The sequence below is a fragment of the Bos javanicus genome, chromosome 1 (assembly GCF_032452875.1).
Source record: "Bos javanicus breed banteng chromosome 1, ARS-OSU_banteng_1.0, whole genome shotgun sequence".
NCBI classification, from domain to species: domain Eukaryota; kingdom Metazoa; phylum Chordata; class Mammalia; order Artiodactyla; family Bovidae; genus Bos; species Bos javanicus.
The window spans coordinates 83,649,135-83,664,155 of NC_083868.1; positions in this window are offsets into that span (position 1 = coordinate 83,649,135).

Sequence of the window (15,021 nt, forward strand, 5' to 3'; positions counted from 1 at the left end):
TGACAGTATTTCCTTTAATTCCTTCAGGAATCCCATAGCTCATTATTTTTGTCCATGATTTATAATGGAGGAAGTGGAGGCTGGTAGTAGCAGAGCTGGGATTCAAACCCAGGGCCATCTGGCTTCAAAAATCTGCGCTGGCTGTACTTATAATACCCATTGTGCCTGTTACAGGTCTTCACATGTAGTATTGTAATTATCTATCCATAAGTCTGCCTCCCTGTCCACATAAGGAGATGCTGAGCAGGGTAAAATCCTATTGCTTCTAGACTCAAGGAAGAAAATTGCACTGGAAATAAGGAAGAACCTTTGTTCTTTCTCACTCTCAAGTACAGTTCTAATAGCAACTTGGGGTAGGATGAGGTTCTTGAAAGAAAGAATTTATATAGTTTTAAAAAAAATAGTGGCTTTATTAGATATAATTCATATAGCATGTAATTAACTCATTTTAAAGTGTACAATTCAATGGTTTGTAGTATATTCACAGAATTATGCAACCACCACCCCAAAACAAACCACATGCCAGTCGGCAGTCACTCTCCATTTCCTGAGACCCTCCATCTCTAGGCAACAACCAATCGACCCCTGTCTCTGTAGATTTGCCTATTCTGAATGTTTCATATGAATGGAATTTTACAGTAAGTGCCCTTTTGTATTGGCTTCTTTCACTTAGCATAATGTTTTTAAAATTCAGCCATGTTGTAGCATGAATCAGTTCTCTGTCCCTTTTTATTAATGAATAAAATTCTACTTTTTATTTATCCATTCATTGTTTGATAGACATTTGAGTTGCTTCCACCTTTGGGCTATTACAAATAATACTGTTATAAGCATTGATGTTTAAGTTTTGACGTGGATATATGTTTTTATTTTTCTTGGATACTCACCTAGAAGCTGGGTTATATGGTAACTCTATGTTTGACTTCTTGAGGAACAATTAGACTGTTTTCCAAAGCAGCTGTACTGTTTTAAATACTCAGCAGCTGTGTATGAGAATTCCATTTTTTCTACATGCTTGTCAAAATTTGTTATGTCTTTTTTTAAAAACCCGATTTATTTAAACTAAAAGACCCCGCAAACCCAAAAGCCTGTCTTTTTTTCTCCGTAATAACTAATGATAATTGAGCACCTTTGCCTATTGGCTATTTGTATATCTTCTTTGAAGAAATGTCTACTCAGATCTTTTGCCTATTGGGGTTTTTAATTTTATTTTATTGAGTGGTAAGTTCTTTATATGTTGTGGGTTGAATTGTGTCTCTTCCAAAGTATATGTTGGTATCCTAGCCCTCAGTACCTCAGAATATGACTTTATTTGGAGATAGGGTCTTTACAGATGACCCTATTTTAACCAAATAGGTTAAAGATGACCCTTTATTTAACCAAAATAAAATGGAGTTTTATGGTGGAGGTTAATCTAATACTGTTGCTGCTGCTAAGTCACTTCAGTCGTGTCCGACTCTGTGCCACCCCATAGACGGCAGCCCACAAGGCTCCCCCATCCCTGGGATTCTCCAGGCAAGAACACTGGAGTGGGTTGCCATTTCCTTCTCCAATGTAGGAAAGTGAAAAGTAAAAGTGAAGTCTCTCAGTCGTGTCCAACTCTTAGCGACCCCATGGACTGCAGCCTACCAGGCTCCTCTGTCCATGAGATTTTCCAGGCAAGAGTACTGGAGTGGGGTGCCATTGCCTTCTCTATCTAATACTGTGGGTGTCCTTATAAAAAAGGGAAAACTTGGACACAGAGAGATATACACACAAGTAGACCATCATGTGAAGATAAAGGCAGAGAAGAGGGTGATGTAGCAGAGGGTAAGAAATGCCACAGATTGACAGAAAATACCCAGGCAGTAGGTGAGTGGCACAGAACATTATCGTCTTCAGAGTCCCTAGAAGAAATCAACCCCACCAATACCTTGATCTCAGACTTCTTTCCTCTAAAACTTGAGACAATAAATTTGTGTTGTTTAAGCCTCCCAGTCTGTGATACCTTCTTATGGCAGTCTTAGGAAACTACTACACTATACAAACTAGATACAAGTCCCTTATCAGATAATATGATTTACATTTTCTTCCATTCTGTAGATTGTCTTTTCAATTTCTTGATGGTATCCTTTGAAACACAGAAGTTTTAAACTTTCATGAAGTTCAATTTAGTTTTGACTCCTTTGCAGTGTTGGTTTTCGAGGCCAGCCTTTTAGATTTATTCTGATCCTTAGAGAGGTCTTCTTAGCTGTTTTTTTCCCCCTGATTCTCACTGGTAATCTAGCTCGCCTGTCATGTCATCTGTTGATATCTTGACACTACCAGCATCCTCTTAACTGTTTACCTTCATTGTTTTCTAAAGCTCCCTTAGGCTTGAACATCCCCATACTCTGTTAGAAATAAAAAAAAAACAGTCAGCTTTACAAGTCAGGTGCTTGGCCTGATTTTTTGGCGTAGACCTTTTGCCATAGACATAGGGGCTGGTTGGAGGAAGGATGCTTCTGCCTCTCAGCGATATTCACCAGGAAATTAGCGATATTCATGAAGACACAGAGCTGTAGGGGCTGAGACGTGCTGGTGGCCTCCCTCTCACATGGAGGCCTCTTTGCTTGGGAGCAGGTGAGCCCCATCTTCTTTTTAAAAAATATAATTTTATTTATGGTTGCCCTGGGTCTTCAGTGCTGCGCGGGCTTTTCTCTAGTTGCTGGCCTGCGGGGGCTACTCTCTAGTTGCTATGTACAGACTTCTGATCATGGTGGCCTCTCTTGTTGAGGATCAGGGGCTTTAGGGCACATGGGCTTCAGTAGTTGCAGTACACTGACTCGGTAGTTGTGGTTTCCAGGCTCTAGAGCACAGGCTCAATTGTTGTAGCACGTGGGCTTAGCTGCTCTGCGGCATGTGGGATCCTCCTGGCCCAGGGATCGAATCTGTGTCTCCTGCATTGGCAGGTGAATTCTTACCCACTGGGCCACAGGGAAGCCCAAGACCCATCTTGATCACACCCACTTGGAGTGTAGCTTCTATAATATTGAGTTGAGGGGGAAAGGAGAGGTAGAGAATGTATAGTGGTTTAAGTGCTACAGATTCTATTCTTACAAAAGAACAAAGTTTCAGCAAATTTTCTTGAATAAGTTTTTTCACTTATTATATGCCCTTAGAATATTTTCTAGAGACTTTAAATGTTTTTTAAATAATTTTCACCAGTTACAATTGTTTTGCTGAGGTGGGGGTCCATGGAATTCTTCATAACACTATTCTGAAACTAATTTATATGCTTTTGATAAAAATGGGGCCATTGCAGATGTGGAGGTAGGTGTACAGGTGGGGTTAGGGATAGCAGTAGTGGGCTAAATCAGGAATAGAAGATTGGGTAACAATCCATCAGGACTTCCACTTAGCATAGCAAGAAAGAAGAAATAAGTATGAACCAAGCCAGGGATCATTAAAGAACTTTGGAGTCTTTATGGCTTCTCTATTCCTCTAGTTTTCAATTAGTCTCTTCTGCTTCCCATGGTGATTATCAGTTAAATAAATATTCATCACCTACTCTGTGCCAGGCACTTTGTGAGGTCCTAGGGATAGAGTTAGGTTAACAAGACAGACTTAGTCCTTGCCTTCAATAAGTGAGAAATAAATCCATTTGGGGAACCAGGAAAGGCATCAGAGATGAGGTAGCATTTGATCTGGACTCAGAAGTAAGGAGAAAGTTACTACTGAACCTATATTTAGACAGAAACCCAAAACCTAATAATAAGGTCAGGGAAAGTCACTGTTATGTAAGATGCCAGGAAATCATTAAAAATATTATTTAGCACATACAGATAAGATTTTTTTAGTTCTATGCAAATTCAAAATAGGCCATTTGTCATTGGCACACTACCTTCTAGCCACTTTCTCTCTCTCTTTCACTTTCCACCGACCTCAGTCTTTCCAAAACTACCTACTAAGGCAGCTCACCCCAGCTGATCCTTTCCTCTAAGCTGGATTTTTGGCTAGATTCTTAAACCTCACCAAACAAGATGTGGTTCTTGATTTTAAACAGTCCATTATCTGGGAGAGGGAGGTAAAGAGTCAAGTAAACAGAAAAGTACTCTCACGGATACATGTAAAAGAAGTAATGGGGGCACGTAAGAGCTCATCTGGGATTATTACCAAACCAAATTTGGGTCTACTTGCCTGTGTGCAGTAAAGCCGCAGACTTACTGGCACTGGCTGGTGGTGAAGGAAAGTGCAGCATTTATTACAGGGCCAAGCAAGGAGTCCAGGACACACTAGTGCTTAAAAGACCCAAATTCTATGAAGGCTTTCAGGAAAAAGGTGAGCTGTGTGGCCAGTTTATGGACAGTCTTCTGATTGGTTGGTAGTTAGGTAAGTGGGAGTCAACATCATCAACCTGGTACCAACTGTTCTGGGATCTATGAGCTTGTGGGCAGCATATAGTTAACTTCTTCCACTTGGTGGGGGTTTCAGTATCTGCAAAACAGCTCAAAGGACATGGCTTAGAATATTATCTATAGCTCTTGGGGAGGAAAGGTCCTTGACTTTGTTTATTGCCTAAACTATTGGTATTTTGTCTTGCTTGACTGTTTTCCTTTCTGTGTTTCCTCACTTGTTTGATTAAATTTATTCTTTGATTAAAGTTTCTGGAGAGGGAGAGAGTTCCTGTTCTGGGAGGGCCCCATAGGGTCCTGCTTGGTTACAGGATGGGAAGAGGGTGATCACGGAAGCTCCCCAGGAAATGAATCCTAGTTCTTTCAGAGAACATGGGGGAGATAGCTAGAGGCCAGGCATTCCAGGAGAAGGAGGCTAAGGCACAGAGATGGGTAAGCCCATGAAGCATTCCTCCTCTCCCTCCACCCCACCCAAGACTTTGGGGATTCCACACTGCATTTATTCTGACAAGAAACAAAGCTTTCCTCTCTGTAAGGAATTCAAGTCTCTCTCTCTGTGTCTCTCTCTTCATATGTGTCTTTGTCTTTGTTTCTCCCTTTGGCTCTTAGCAGCCAGTGAGGTACTTGAACTGGTGTCAGCTAATTGAGTGTTTCCACCGGGGATTTCAATCGAGAAGTCTGTGAGGTAAATACGCATTTATTAGCAGGGTGGATAGTTAGGGATGTTTTATCCTGATTATTTCTGCTTAAAGAACATTTTGTGTATCTTGCTTCACTGCTCTCTAGAGCTTCCCCAGTTTATGCCTACTTTCCACGTATGACACGTGGCTGTTTCATCAACTCTGTGAGCCTCAGCTATCTTTCAATAAATCCTCTATTCAGATAGTATTGTTTCAGTTGCATGGCAACAAGGAATTTTGAACTTAGGCAAACCACTTGGAAGGCTCTTCCACACAAGGAATGATGAAGGCTTGAAACTAAGGCATTGGTAGGGAGGATGGGAAGTTAGATAGATTTAGATATAAAGAGGAAGAATTCCTGGCACAAAGTAGGTACTCAATATTTGAAGAATGGTTGAATAACAGGAAAAATTACTCCTCAGCTCCTGGTTTTGATAAGCAGTCAATTTTGTTGCTATCAACCAGAAAAGGAAATATAAGATAAATCTTTTGGAAAAAAAGGTTTTTGAGTTTCAGGTTCTGGTAGTTCCATATTATGGACTCACACATAAATCTCTAGAAAGTATTTGGATAAAAGTATCCTGTCTGAAGATAGATTTAGGATCTATCTAATTTAGATTTAGGATCTAACTAATATAGTTGTAACTGAAACCATAGCAGTGGAAAAAATTACCCAGATAATTACTGACAGGGTAAGAAGAAAGCCAGATGATTGAGAATTTAGGGCAGAGGTGGAGGAAGAGCCCATGAAAGAGAAGGAAAAGTATGACTACAGTCAAGATAGGAGAATGTTATCAGGAACATCAAATTTGTTAAATAAGATAAGGACTTTACAAAGATGTAATTGGAGCTCTTGGAAAATGTGATTTCTGTAGTGGTGAGTATGTGAGCCAGATAGTGGTATATTAAGAAGTGAGGCAAAGGAGAGACTTTAAAACTTTAAGAGTTCTTTTACAGACTTTCAAAAGACTTTAAAAAGAGGGTAGAGTCAGAATGGCTTCCCTGGTGGCTCAGCTGGTAAAGAACTTGCCTGCCAATGCAGGAGATACAAGAGACACTAGTTCAATCCCTGGGTTGGGAAGATACCTTGGAGAAGGAAATGGCAACCCATTCTGTGTTTTTTTTTTTTTTGCCTGGGAAATCCCATGGACAGAGGAGCCTGGTGGGCTACAGTCCATGGGGTTACAAAAACTCAGACATGACTGAGCACACAGAGAGTCAGAAAGGAACTTGGGGCTACAGAAGGATTTTTAAAATGGTAAAGGCTAGAGTATGTTTAAATGCTATGGGAAAGAGCTCATAGAGAGGATGAAAATCAGAGGAGGAGGTAGAAGGAACTCCCTAAGATGCTACATGAATGAGATTCAGAGTTCAGATGAAGGAGGGACACCTAAATCCTGAAGAACAGAGAGGGCAGGAAATAAGTATGGGAGGAGAGGTTCTACTTCATGTCCTTTGTCTTTGAAGGAGAAAGCAAGATCAACTGCTAAGAACAGAAGACAGTGGCATACATCAGGAGAGTGGTGAGTGAGCTGTTATAGAGAGAAGAAAGAGAAGAGAGGAGGTCCGTGCTGAAGTCTGGCCAAGAAGTCTTGCCCAGTTGCAGCTGGAGATCACACAATTTTAGAGGTATAAATTAGCTGATGTTCTCCACTTGTGATCAATAGTTTGGGAGAAGGAGAGGAAAAGGCCAATCATTGGGTTGATATACTAGGAGGTGGTAGAGTAAGTGGAATGGGAAATCAAAAGGGTGAGTAAATTTTGAGTGCTGGTAAGAGTGTAGGAATGACACTGTGATGATGGAATGCAGGCTGGGAAGGGATAATGAGTAGCACAGGGGCCTGCGTGAAGAGGCTTTAGAAGACCGGAAGTCTAGATAAGCTCACAGGAAAGTTACAGAATGAGAGAGATGGAAGGAAAGGAGGACTGTGGCTAAAGACAGACTTTATCTTATTTTATTCCTTTAAAATTAATTTTTGTTGAAATGTAATTGCTTTACAATGTTGCATTAGTTTCTCAGTTCAGTTCAGTTCAGTTCAGTCGCTCAGTCATGTCCGACTCTTTGCGACCCCATGAATCGCAGCATGCCAGGCCTCCCTATCCATCACCAACTCCCAGAGTTCACTCAGACTCACGTCCATCGAGTCGGTGATGCCATCCAGCCATCTCATCCTCTGTCGTCCCCTTCTCTTCCTGCCCCCAATGCCTCCCAGTATCAGGGTCTTTTCCAATGAGTCAACTCTTCGCATGAGGTGGCCAAAGTATTGGAGTTTCAGCCTCAGCATTAGTTTCTACTGTATAGCAAAATGAATCAGTCATACATATACATATATCTCCTCGCTTTTGGACTTCCTTCCCATTCAGATCACCACAGTGCATTAAGTAGAGTTCTCTGCACTATACAGTATGTGCTAATTATCTATTTTATCCATAGGCTTCCCAGGTGGCACAGTGGTAAAGAATCTACTTGCCTATGCAGGAGACTCAAGAGATGAGGGTTCAATCCTGCTCCAGTATTCTTGCCTGGAAAAATTCCATGGACACTGTGCTGTGCTGTGCTTAGTCACTCAGTCGTGTCCAACTCTTTACGACTGCAAGGACTGTAGTCCGCCAGGCTCCTCTGTCTATGGGGATTCTCCAGGCAACAATACTGGAGTGGGTTACCATGCACTCCTTCAGAGGATCTTCCCAACCCAGTGATCAAACCCAGGTCTCCCACATTGCAGGCAGATTCTTTACCCTCTGAGTCACCAGGGAAGCCCAAGAATACTGGAATCCCTTCTTCAAGGGATCTTCCCGACCCAGGAATTAACCGGGGTCTCCTGCATTGCAGGCTGATTCTTTACCAGCTGACCTACCAGGGAAGCCTGAGCACAGCACATACATAGTATCAATAGTATATATATATCAGTCCCAATCTCCCAACTCCTCCCACCGCCACCCTTTCCCCTTTGGTATTCATACATTTGTTCTCTATGTCTGTGTCTCTATTTAATCTTTGCACATAGGGTCATCTGTACCATTTTTCTAGATTCCACATATATGTGTTAATATACAATATTTGTTTTTCTTTCTTACTTCACTCTGTATGATACTCTCTAGGTCCATCCACGTCTCTACAAATGACCCAATTTTTTTCCTTTTTATGGCTAAAGAAAGGCTTTAGAGTTTAAGGTTTCAGAGGAAGAGGGTGGTGAAATGATCCAAGGAATGGCCTTGTATGTTACTTGGAGTAAATGGGAGTGAAGGTCTGTTGACTAGAGGTCAAAACGACCTGCGGCTAGAACAAAGGGATGGGTCCCATATGCTTAAATGCCCCAGGATAATAGCAGAGCAAGATTATGCATCAGAGGTCAAATGTGCTAACAGTCTTATGAATGGTAGGTATACAGAAACCGAAAGCTGATAAGTGAAAAATTCAACGAACTAGGCCATTAGTGGTGATGGTATTTCCCTGTCACAGTGAGCAGCCCTTCCATGACTGCTGTTTTTCCTCACTTGACAGAAAGCTCTGGAGGCCACGGCCTGTCTTCTTAGATTAACCCCACACTACCTTACCCAGTGTGCAAGAATACACAGAAGAACTGTACAAAAAAGATCTTCACGACCCAGATAATCACGATGGTGTGATCACTCACCTAGAGCCAGACATCGTGGAATGTGAAGTCAAGTGGGCCTTAGGAAGCATCACTACGAACAAAGCTAGTGGGGGTGATGGAATTCCAGTTGAACTATTTCAAATCCTGAAAGATGATGCTGTGAAAGTGCTGCACTCAATATGCCAGCAAATTTGGAAAACTCAGCAGTGGCCACAGGACTGGAAAAGGTCAGTTTTCATTCCAATCCCAAAGAAAGGCAATGCCAAAGAATGCTCAAACTACCGCACAATTGCACTCATCTCACACGCTAGTAAAGTAATGCTCAAAATTCTCCAAGCCAGGCTTCAGCAATACGTGAACCGTGAACTTCCAATGTTCAAGCTGGTTTTAGAAAAGGCAGAGGAGCCACAGATCAAATTGCAACATCCACTGCATTATGGAAAAAGCAAGAGAGTTCCAGAAAAACATCTATTTCTGCCTTATTTACTATGCCAAAGCCTTTGACTGTGTGGATCACAATAAACTGTGGAAAATTGTGAAAGAGATGGGAATACCAGACCACCTGACCTGCTCTTGAGAAACCTATATGCAGGTCAGGAAGCAACAGTTAGAACTGGACATGGAACAACAGACTGGTTCCAAATAGGAAAAGGAGTATGTCAAAGCTGTATATTGTCACCCTGCTTATTTAACTTATATGCAGAGTACATGATGAGAAATGCTAGGCTGGAAGAAGCACAAGCTGGAATCAAGATTGCCGGGAGAAATATCAATGACCTCAGATATGCAGATGACACCACCCTTATGGCAGAAAGTGAAGAGGAACTCAAAAGCCTCTTGATGAAAGTGAAAGAGGAGAGTGAAAAAGTTGGCTTAAAGCTCAACATTCAGAAAACTAAGATCATGGCATCTGGTCCCATCACTTCATGGGAAATAGATGGGGAAACAGTGGAAACAGTGTCAGACTTTATTTTTTGGGGCTCCAAAATCACTGCAGATGGTGACTGCAGCCATGAAATTAAAAGTCGCTTACTCCTTGGAAGAAAAGTTATGACCAACCTAGATAGCATATTCAAAAGCAGAGACATTACTTTGCCAACAAAGGTCCGTCCAGTCAAGGCTATGGTTTTTCCAGTGGTCATGTATGGATGTGAGAGTTGGACTGTGAAGAAAGCTGAGCACCAAAGAATTGATGCTTTTGAACTGTGGTGTTGGAGAAGACTCTTGAGAGTCCCTTGGACTGCAAGGAGATCCAACTAGTCCATTCTGAAGGAGATCAGCCCTGGGATTTCTTTGGAAGGAATGATGCTAACGCTGAAACTCCAGTAATTTGGCCACCTCATGCGAAGAGTTGACTCATTGGAAAAGACTCTGATGCTGGGAGGGATTGGGGGCTGGAGAAGGGGACGACAGAGGATGAGATGGCTGGATGGCATCGCTGACTCGATGGACGTGAGTCTGAGTGAACTCTGGGAGTTGGTGATGCACAGGGAGGCCTGGCGTGCTGTGATTCATGGGGTCGCAAAGAGTCAGACACGACTGAGTGACTGAACTGAACTGAACCTTACCCAGTGCTTGGCAGCAACTGGAAAGAAGAGACCATACCACCTCTTTGCAAAGTGCTGGTTTCGTATTTCCATATACACAGTTCTCGGTCCCTGGAATCCTGTAAGTTCCTCTATCATACTATATAGAATTTGTCTGTTCATATGTCTGCTTCTCCCATCATTCTATACACTTTGAGGACAGGGACTCTCACATTCAGTACTGCAGTCCCGGAGGAAATGTTCTGCCTGACCCACATTAACAACTCCAGTATTTGTCAAATAAATGAATGAATGTGTAAATGAAAGAATCTCTGTTGTTAAGGACAACCATTCCTGATTAAGCACCATTGCCAAGTACTAGGCTATGGTCTCTTCTTCCCAGTTGCTGCCAAAGATGCTGAGGGATTAATCAAGTAAGACAGGCCCTCGTCCTCCAGATGCTTTCTGTAAACTGAGGAAATACATAGCAATCAGGGAAGGGCGACTTGCTGAAACAGTTCATGCTTTTATATTCTAATTTAATCCTCACAACAAGCCTAAGTAGGAAACGGGGACACTGAAGCCCACAAAGTTTGAATATCTTGACCAAAGGTACCCAAGCAGTAAATGTTAAAGCTGGCATTTGAATACAGTTTTGATTTTAAAACCTGTTTTCACATTATGGTGCCACCAAACCTAATTTAAGTGTAACAACTAGTACTTTTTAGAAAACCAGGGTTAGTGAAGCACTCCACATGCGTGCATGCTGTCACCTCAGCCGTATCTAACTCTTTGCAACCCCATGGTCTGTATCCCACCAGGGTCCTCTGTTCGTGGGGTTCTCCAGGCAAGAATACTGGAATGAAGTGAAGTGAAAGTCACTCAGTCATGTCCAACTCTTTGAGACTCCATGGACTATATAGTCCATGGATTCTCCAGGCCAGGATACTGGAATGGGATCTTCCCTTCTCCAGGGGATTTTCCCAACCCAGGGATTGAACTCAGGTCTCCCACAGTGCAGACGGATTCTTTACCAGCTGAGCCACAGGAATACTGGAGGGGGTTGCCATTTCCTCCTCTGGGGGATCTTCCTGACCCAGGGATTGAATCTGTGTCTCCTGCATGTCCTGTGTTGGCAGGTGGATTCTTTACCACCAGTCCATCTCCTTTGGAAGCCCAAATCATTCCACAGTGCTAACTTTATCTTTTTTTTTCTTTCTAACGCAATGATTCCATAGGGAAGTTTTTTCCCCAAATACCACTTATGTTTGCCCTATGTCTTCTGAGAAGCACATGCCAAGATGAGATCAAATGTGTAAGAATTTTAAAAACCTGCCCTTTGAGGGAAAACAGGGAGGAAAAGAGAGAAAAGGCTAGGAGAGCTGTTAGATTCCAGAAGCAAGTGAAGAAGGAGGGAAAGAAGGTTGGATAGCATCTTACCTTCCCAGGTAGTCTAAGGAAGATTGCACAAAGAAGGGAAGTCCTGGAGCCCAAACCCACTTTCAGAAGAGATCTGTCTCCCAGAAACAAGGGTGCCTTCAAATTTCTATTGTAAGTCATTGGCTTAAAGCAGCTGGTAGGAGGTGTGGCCTCAGTGCAAATGCAAGATGGATCTCAAGGCCAGCAACTGTGGCATCATTTGGCCGCTCCCTGTGGTTGGAGATCAGTCAGGCCTATTTCCGTATCTGTCCTACCAGGCTGGAAAGCTTCCTGGAGCATTGTCTGTTTTACCTCCTGTTTACTCACCTGCAGACACTGAATTCCTATTAATTCTTACTCTGATTATCATCCACATCTCAGTAGATGGAGTATGTTAAGCAATATGACCTTCTAAAATCTTTCTTCCTCCTTTATCACACAACTGTGTTTTTTCTCTAAATAAAAAGATATGAGTATTCAAAGTCTTGACTCTTCAGAGTGATTGGCATTTTGGTTATATTTCATACTGTATGCATTGATTATTATGTTTATAAAACTATGACTCAAAAATCCTGTTTTAATGTATATGCAGGCTCTTGTATGAAAACCTGAATTGGTGATTTTATTTACTAAAACAGTAAGTACTAATATCTCTGTACTGAGTATGCTATTAAACCATAGAAATGAACACGATTTGTGAGTCATTATAAAGGTGACTGTGTGACAAGAAGTGGTCAATGCCATTGAAAGAAAAGTTCAACGTTATTCACAGCTCCCCTAGAAACAAGAGGCACAATATGTCACACAGGGTCAGGGTGGAAGCATCAGTGTCAGTCAGGAGGCAGAAAGAAATGGGGAGAAAGTGGAGATCAGTCTTTACTGGGGCTTCCATGGGAGTGTCAAGGCATGGCAGGGTAAAGAGTTTAGGATTGGCTAGTTTGAATAATTCCAGCTTGTTTGGGAACATAGTGGGTGGTTCTTAGTCATCTGGTATCTGGACTCAGGGTGATTTAGGGCACAGGAAATGTTGGCTTGATGTGTGAGAGTTAAAGGAGGCAGTTGGAGGTTTGGATAGGAGATTAGTTGGTCTATGTATGAAAACTGGGCTCACTAACAAGCTGCTTACTTGCCTATAGGAATTAGCTCGTTCTGGGAGGAACAGTCTCTCTCCAGCCAGCAAGGTTCCCCAAAGATGTCAAAGATCATACAGAAAATTATCAAGACCCCCAACATAATCAGGAGGAAGGCATGCCTTTTTATTTTTTTGGTCTCTATTAACAGTTAATACTAAACACCCTCTTCCAACAACACAAGAGAAGACTCTACACATGGACATCACCAGATGGTCAACACTGAAATCAGATTGATTATATTCTTTGCAGACAAAGATGGAGAAGCTCTATACAGTCAGCAAAAACAAGACTGGGAGCTGACTGGCTCAGATCATGAACTCCTTATTGCCAAATTCAGACTTAAATTGAAGAAAGTAGGGAAAACCACTAGACCATTCAGGTATGACCTAAATCAAATCCCTTATGATTATACAGTGGGAGTGAGAAATAGATTTAAGAGATTAGATCTGATAGACAGAGTGTCTGAGGAACTGTGGATGGAGGTTAGTGACATTGTACAGGAGACATCAATACCACCCCCAAGAAAAAGAAATGCAAAAAAGCAAAATGGCTGCCTGAGGAGGCCTTACAAATAGCTGTGAAAAGAAGAGAAGCAAAAAGCAAAGGAGAAAAGGAAAGATATGCCCATTTGAATGCAGAGTTCCCAAGAATAGCAAGGAGAGATAAGAAAGCCTTCCTCAGCGATCAATGCAAAGAAATAGAGGAGAACAATAGAATGGAAAAGACTAGAGATCTCTTCAAGAAAATTAGATACCAAGGGAACATTTCATGCAAAGATGGGCTCGATAAAGGACAGAAATGGTATGGACCTAACAGAAGCAGAAGATATTAAGAAGAGGTGGCAAGAATACGCAGAAGAACTGTACACAAAAGAGCTTCACGACCCAGATAATCATGGTGGTGTGATCACTCACCTAGAGCCAGACATCGTGGAATGTGAAGTCAAGTGGGCCTTAGGAAGCATCACTACGAACAAAGCTAGTGGAGGTGATGGAATTCCAGTTGAGCTCTTTCAAATCCTGAAAGATGATGCTGTGAAAGTGCTGTACTCAATATGCCAGCAAATTTGGAAAACTCAGCAGTGGCCACAGGACTGGAAATGGTCAGTTTTCATTCCAATTCCAAAGAAAGGCAATGCCAAAGAATGCTCAAACTACCACACAATTGCACGCATCTCGCACTCTAGTAATGCTCAAGATTCTCCAAGCCAGGCTTCAGCAATATGTGAAACATGAACTTCCAGATGTTCAAGCTGGACTTAGAAAAGGCAGAGGAACCAGAGATCAAATTGCCAACATCCGCTGGATCATTGAAAAAGCAAGAGAGTTCCAGAAAAACATCTATTTCTGCTTTATTGACTATGCCAAAGCCTTTGTGTGGATCACAATAAACTGGAATATTCTGAAAGAGATGGGAATACCAAATCACCTGACCTGCCTCTTGAGAAACCTGTATGCAGGTCAGGAAGCAACAGTTAGAACTGGACATGGAACAACAGACTGGTTCCAAATAGGAAAAGGAGTATGTCAAGGCAGTATTATTGTTACCCTGCTTATTTAACTTATATGCAGAGAACATCATGAGAAATGCTGGCCTGGATGAAGCACAAACTGGAATCAAAATTGCCGGGAGAAATATCAATAACCTCAGATATGCAGATGACACCACCCTTATGGCACAAAGTGAAAAGGAACTAAAAAGCCTCTTGATGGAAGTGAAAGAGAGTGAAAAAGTTGGCTTAAAGCTCAACATTCATTCAGAAAATGAAGATCATGGCATCTGGTCCCATCACTTCATGGGAAATAGATGGGGAAACAGTGTCAGACTTTATTTTCTTGGGCTCCAAAATTACTTCAGATGGTGACTGCAGCCATGAAATTAAAAGATGCTTACTCCTTGGAAGGAAACTTATGACCAACCTGCTGCTGCTACTGCTAAGTCACTTCAATTGTGTCTGATTCTGTGCAACCCCATAGATGGCAGCCCACCAGGCTCCCCCGTCCCTGGGATTCTCCAACCTAGACAGCAGATTAAAAAAGCAGAGACATTACTTTGTCAGCAAAGGCCTGTCTAGTCAAGGCTATGGTTTTTCCAGTAGTTATGTATGGATGTGAGAGTTGGACTATAAAGAAAGCTGAGCACCGAAGAACTGATGCTTTTGAACTATGGTGTTGGAGAAGACTCTTGAGAGTCCCTTGGACTGCAGGAAGATCCAACCATTCCATCCTAAACATCAGCCAGCTCTGGGTGTTCACTGGAAGGACTGATGTTGAAGCTGAAACTCCAATTAT